This window comes from Bos taurus, chromosome 5, assembly GCF_002263795.3.
Source record: "Bos taurus isolate L1 Dominette 01449 registration number 42190680 breed Hereford chromosome 5, ARS-UCD2.0, whole genome shotgun sequence".
NCBI classification, from domain to species: Eukaryota; Metazoa; Chordata; class Mammalia; order Artiodactyla; family Bovidae; genus Bos; species Bos taurus.
The window spans coordinates 42,539,690-42,546,682 of NC_037332.1; the positions used below are offsets into that span (position 1 = coordinate 42,539,690).

At 40.7% G+C, this 6,993-nt stretch overlaps 1 long non-coding RNA gene across 2 annotated transcripts; it reads right to left on the bottom strand.

Annotated features, from left to right (window-relative positions):
- Positions 1–2,480: 2,480 nt before the first annotated feature.
- Positions 2,481–5,716, bottom strand: LOC132345280 (uncharacterized). 2 transcript variants are annotated; one of them, XR_009494510.1, is made up of 2 exons: positions 3,171–5,716; positions 2,481–2,850 (listed from the first exon to the last, which is right to left on the bottom strand). It is a non-coding gene; the product is annotated as an uncharacterized lncRNA (long non-coding RNA). The 2 variants fall into 2 exon arrangements; XR_009494511.1 differs by having other exon boundaries at positions 3,152–5,716.
- Between the last annotated feature and the right edge of the window lie 1,277 nt (positions 5,717–6,993).

Sequence of the window (6,993 nt, forward strand, 5' to 3'; positions counted from 1 at the left end):
ACACAGGAGTACTGCTACGTACAGTTTAACGCTGAGCAGCCTCTCATGAGTGTGTTACTTGGTGATGGGTGTCACTGATGTACTCATCTCACAAAACTTTATCAATATCCTGAGGGATTCCAAAGGAAATATATACCACCCTGGATAACAATCACACTTGAAAAACAAAAAACTTGACCGAAAAAGATAAGTAATCGTAAAATATTCTAAACCCACCTTTCCAAACTAAGACCTGTACATAGAAGAGTTTCAAATTACAATGTCAGCCATGGCCAAGATGGTGCTTTCAATGGGGTTATATTATTTTGAGATAATGAAAACAGGCCAGATCTAATGTTGGTGAAGTTTTCTCTTGCTCTGAGCCAAATCCTGTGGTTATCTGCCCTCCTTTCTCCGACGCACAGTCTCTAGTAATTCCATCTAAGGACACCCCAACCAGCCTTGCACTGTACTCTGTGAATGTCGGAGTTTACTGATCCAGTCAGCCTGACTGGAACCATCACTCTGCTGTTGAGAATTTTCTTTGCACTGCCCCATTTCTTTTTAATCTAACAAAATAACAGCTTGCTTTAACAAGTAGTCTTTCTTCTCATGTGATAATGAGCTTACTGTCAGGGAAAACAATCTGCCTCACAAAATAATTTGAATCACAAGCAAGTCTCCCATTCAACTAAGGAGAAAAGGCTATGTGTAAGTAATGCTTCAACAACAGCCATTCATTTCTGAGTCATGGCTACACTCTGTTTTTATGGATATAAATAAACAACCTCTTAATTGTCTCCAGTCAGTAAATAAACTGTAAAAAACAAAACAAAACAAAAAACACTCAGTAGATAAATAGAAACTTTGTGCTCCAGGTTCCCAGGCTGAAAGAGGGAAAAGTTCCTATTTCAGGCTGGCAACTGTGGGCTGAAAGGTGAACATTGGGTCATTTCACATTATACTATTCCTGAAAACTGTACTTCTTGAGGGAAATTTATGTACATATTCGCATCTAAGTCAAAGTTGTCAGAAACACAGAGAAAACTGCCATAGGAAATCACATTTAAGTTCCATCTAAAATAAGACACAAATGGATTTACCTATGAAACAGGAAAAGACTCACAAATCCAGAAACTAACAGATGCCTGTGGGGATTTGGTTGTGGGTGTTGCCAGGTTGAAGCAGAAACGAAGAAATGAAAATCACTGTGTATAATGTAAGAAAAATAATAGGATATTGTATGCAGCAGAGAGAAATATAGCCATGATTTTTCAATATCCTTAAATGGTATATATTCCATGAAAATACTGATCACTCTGTTGTATCCCAAAGCAAACAGAGTAATGTGAATCAACTGTAGCTCAACTGAAAAAGAAAGAGTGGATGGATGGCTACAAACACAAGAAATAATCAAGGATGAAGGTTCGCAAAATAAAAATGGGAAAAGTTTAGGAATAAAAACTCCCATCAAGAAATTAATTTGGATGGGATTACCTAAAATCTCCATTGGTTCATCCACTAGAAAGCACAGCATGGAGGATCTTCAGAAAAAGAAGCATGGAAGTGCCGGAGGAAGCAGCAGTCACGCCTGGGCACACAGTAGGGGAAAGACACATTTTTTAAGAAAAGGGCACCCATGCCATCCCTGCAGGACCAGTTTCCAAAGGAAGGACACTGCTGCAACCTAAGTGCACAAGAACATGGAAATGAATAAAGAAAATGGGTTCTATATACACAGTGGTAAATGAATCAGCCGTAGGAAGAACCAAACAGTGCCAAGTTCAGGCACAGGCAAGAAGGTAGAGATGATCATAGCAAGTGAAGTGAGGGAGACAGGGAGCGACAAAGAGAATATGATGTCACTTGTAGGTGGCATCTAATAAGGGTTACATAGGCGTTCTTTGAGCCAAGATAAACCGTTCACAGACTTAGAAGAAACTTGTCTCCCTTACTGTTAGCAGAGAAGAAAGGTGTTGGGCACATACAAATAAGGTACTTGTGTGACATGTGCACACTACTACTTAGAAAATAAGCCCCAAAGACCTACTGGGTAACACTAGAAATGATACTCCACTTTCTGTCATAATCTGTACAGGAACAGTTCCTGAAATACAGCATGTACACATCAATGTGTGCGGGAATCAAGTGACTATGGATTAAAAAAAAAAATCCACTGCCTTGTAATTCACCTATATACTCAAGTTCAAATAACTAGGTAAACACAGCAAATATAGAAACATATGCTGACTCTATTCCCCTCATCCCATGGCTCTCATTTCTCTGGAGACTGAGCAGGCTTGGGTCCCAAGGCTGGATTGTTTTTGGGCTCTGGGTCCGGGAAGGATGTGGCAGGCAGTGTGACCCCACGATGTCCCTGGGGTGCCTCTTGCCCTCTGCGGGAGCCTTCAATCTCTACCTACAGGCAAAGTATATGAAGAGATTTGAGTTAACGTAGACACACATATGGGTATGCAATAGATGATCCAAAACGACCTACTGAGTAGCAGGTGGAAGTTTATTGAATAGTGGAATAGGTGGAAGTTTATTCAATAGTTTATTGAATACCTAGAAGGGAACAAGAACTTGAAAGAGAATAGATAAATGTTCATCCATGAATGTATCAACTTCCTGTACACCTGAAGCACACGTAAGATCAGAAATCACTTCTATTCCAATATAAAATCACACTGAAATGACGGCCGGGGGCGGGGAAACTTGTGGGACTGGGTAATGTTGCCGCCTTGTGGCCATTTTCTGTAACAACAGCTTGAAAACCTGTGCGGATGAGCATTGAGTATTCTCAAGGCCAAAAGGTCTGCAAGTCAAAAACTGCTGATCTGAGCAAACGACGTGAAGGAGTCCTTGGGCCTAGAAAAGAAAACAGAGGGTCTCAAAAGCCTTTGTTGAATCATCTAACTTCGGAAAAAACAAAACCGAACTTTAATCAGGCCCTCCCTGATGCTCGGGGCCTGTTACATCTACCTGGGACTTATCACCCTCTGCCCAAAACCTCCCACCCGCTGTTCAACTACAAATGCCATCTCAACTAAAGATTACCCCAAACTTCCCACCTGGCTAACGTTTCCCTTATCGCTTCCACAAACCCACCTTTGAATATGAAGTTTCCCTGATCCCTCTCGCACTCAGCCTGGTTGTCGCCCCTCCTTACCTGAATAAAGGTATCCTACCTCCATTGAGGTCGTCTCTCCTTTTCTGCCTCAGTCGAAACTGTTCTCACAGGGGTGGTTATCAGAAAAGAATTTAAAACAGGGCTAAGTTACAGGAAGCTGCATTAAGAGGTAACATGAACTCACCCTTGAAAAGAAAGCACATGAAAAGAAGTCAGTTTCGCTAAATAAGAGAAATGCAAATCGAAAGAAACCACAGGAAGGAATCATATCACAGCCCTCAGAATGGCCATTGTCAGAAACTTGATAAACACTAAAGAATGGAGAAGGTGTGGACAAAAGGGAATATTCCTCCCCTGATGCTGTCCTCTTTCACTTTCATTAAGAGACTCTTTAGTTCCTGTTTGCTTTTTGCCATAAGAGTGGTCTCATCTACATATCTGAGGTTATATATACTTCTCCCAGCAATCTTGATTCTAGCTTGTGCTTCATCCACCCTGGCATATTGCATTATGTACTCTGCATAGAAGTTAAATAAGCAGGATGACATATACAGTCTTGATGCACTCCTTTCCCAATTTGGAACCAGTCTATTGTTCCATGTCTGGTTTTAACTGTTGCTTCTTGATCTGCATACAGGTTTCTCTGAAGCCAGGTAAGTTGGTATGGTAGTCCCATCTCTTTAAGAATGTTCCACAGTTTGTTGCAATTCCCTCAGTCAAAGGTTTTGGTGTAGTCAATAAAGCAAATGTTTTTCTGGAACTCTCTTGCTTTTTTTATGATCCAGTGGATGTTGGCAATTTGATCTCGGGTTCCTCTGCGTTTTCTCAATCCAGCTTGAACATCTGGAAGTTCTCGAATCACGTAGTGTTGCTTCGAAAATTTTGAGTATTACTTTGCTAGCATGTGAGAGGAGTGCAATTGTGCGATAGTTCGAACATTCTTTTGCATTGCCTTTCCTTGGGATTGAAATGAAAACTGACCTTTTCCAGTCCTGTGGCCACTGCTGAATTTTCCAAATTTGCTGGCATATTGAGTGCAGCACTTCCACAGCATCATCTTTAGGACTTGAAATAGCTCAGCTGGAATTTCATCACGTCCACTAGCTTTGTTCATGATGATGCTTCCTAAGGCCCACTTAACTTCAGACTCCAGGGTGTCTGACTCTAGGTGAGTGATCACATCATTGTGGTTATCTGGGTCATTAGGATTTTTTTGTATAATTCTTGTGTATTCTGTGTATTCTTGCCACCTCTTCTTAATATCTTCTGCTTCTGTTAGGTCCATAACATTTCTATCCTTTATTGTGCCCATCTTTGCATGAAATGCTCCCTTGGTATCTCTAATTTTCTTGATGAGATCTCTAGTCTTTCCCATTCTATTGTTTTCTTCTATTTCTTTGCATTGCAAGAAAGTCTCTACTTTCCTTTTCTCCTTTGCCTTTTGCATCTCTTCTTTTCTCAGCTTTTTGTAAACCCCCCCTCAGACAATCATTTTGCCTTTTGCATTTCTTTTTCTTGGGGACGGTCTTGATCACTGCCTCCTGTACAATGTCACAAACTTCCATCCATATTTCTTCAGACACTCTATCAGATCTAGTCCCTTGGATCTGTTTGTCACTTCCACCATATAATCATTAGGGATTTGATTTAGGTCATACCTGAATGGTCTAGTGGCTTTCCCTATTTTCTTCAATTTATGTCTGAATTTGGCAATAAAGAATTTAAGTCTGAATTTGGCAATAAGGAGTTCATGATCTGAGCCACAGTCAGCTCCCAGTCTTGTTTTTGCTCTCTGTATAGAGCTTCTCCATCTTTGGCTGCAAAGAATATAATCAATCTGATTTCAGTGTTGACCATCTGGTGATGTCCATGTGTAGAATCATCTGTGTTGTTGGAAGAGGGTGTTTGCTATGACCAGTGTATTCTCTTGGCAAAGCTCTGGCAGCCTTTGCCCTGATTCATTTTCTACTCTAAGGCCAAACTTGCCTGTTACTCCAAGTATCTTCACTTCCTACTTTTGCATTCCAGGCCCCTATGATGAAAACGGCATTGTTTTATGGTGTTAGTTCTAGAAGGTCTTGTAGGTCATCATAGAACTGTTCAAGTTCAGCTTCTACGGCATTAGTGATTGGGGCATAGACTTGGATTACTGTGATATTGAATGGTTTGCCTTGGAAATGAACAGAGATCATTCTGTCATTTTTGAGATTGCACCCAAGTACTGCATTTGGAACTCTTATTGACTATTCTTGCCCACAGAGGTAGATATAATGGTCATCTGAATTAAATTTGCTCATTCCAGTCCATTTTAGTTCACTGATTCCTGTAATGTCGATGTTCACTCTTGCCTTCTCCTGTTTGACCATTTCCAATTTATCTTGATTCATGGACCTAACATTCCAAGTTCCTATGCAATATTGGTCTTTACAGAGAGGACTTTACTTCCATCACCAGTCACATCCACAACTGTGTGTTTTTTCTGCCATGATCTTAGTTTTTCTTATTAGTTTTAAGCCAGCTCTTTCACTTTCCTCCTTCACCCTCATCAAAAGGCTCTTTAGTTTCTCTTCACTTTCTGTCATTAGAGTGGTGTCATCTGCATATCTGAGGTTATTGACGTTTGTCCCATCTACCTTGATTCTAGCTTGTAACTCATCCAGCCTGGCATTTTTCATGATGTGCTCAGAGTATAGATTAAATCATCAGGGTGACAGCAGACTTTCTCAATCTTGAACCAATCAGTTGTTCCATACAGGGTTCTAACTGTTGCTTCTGGACCCACATACAGGTTTCTCAGGAGACAGTTAAGATGGTCTGGTATTCCCATCTCTTTAAGAGCTTTCCAGTTTATTATGGTCCACACAGTCAAAGGCTTTGATATAGTTGATGAAACAGAGGTAAATGTTTTTCTGGAATTCCCTAGTTTTCTCTATAATCCAGTAAATGTTGGCAATTTGATATCTGGTTCCTCTTCCTTTTCTAAATCCAGCTTGGCCATCTGGAAGTTCTTGGTTCACATAATTCTGGAGCCTAGCATGCAAGATTTTAAGCATGATCATACTAGCATGAGAGATGAGTGCAACTGTCCGATGGTTAGCACATTCATTAGTATTACCCTTCTTGGGAATCGGGATGAGGATTGATCTTTTCCAGTCCTGTGGCCATTGCTGGGTCTTCCAGATTTGCTCGCATATTGAATGCAACACGTTGATGGCATCCTTCTTTGGGGTTTTTAATAGTTCTACTGGAATTCCATCACATCCACTAGGTTTATTAGCAGCATGTGCTTCCTCAGGCCCACTGGACTTCACTCTCCAGAACATCTGGCTCTGTGTGGCTGACCACACCATGTGGTTCATTTGGATCTTTTTTTATGCAGTGCTTCTGTGTATTCTTTCCAGCTATTCTTAATCTCTTCTGTATTTTTACTAGGTCTCTACCATTTATGTCCCTTATTGTGCCCATCTTTGGGCAAAATGTTTCCTTGATATCTCCAATTTTCCTGAAGAGATCTCTGGTCTTTTTCCTTCTGCTGTTTTCTTCTAGTTTTATATACTGTTCATTGAAGAAGGCCTTCTTGTCTCTCGGTGCTGTGCTTTGGAAATCTGCATTTAGTTGGATATGCCTCTCCCTTTTTCCCTTGCTTTTCACTTCTCTTCCATCTTTAGCTATTTGTAAGTCCTCCTTGGATAACTACTTTGCCTTCTTGCTTTTCTTTTTCTTTGGGATGGTTTTGTTCTCTGCCTCCTGTACAATGTTGTGGACCTCCAGCTATAGTTCTTCAGGCACACTGTTAACTACAGCTAGTCCGTTGAATCTATTTGGTACCTCCACTGCATATTCATAGGGGATCTGATTTAAGTCAGACATGGATGCCCTAG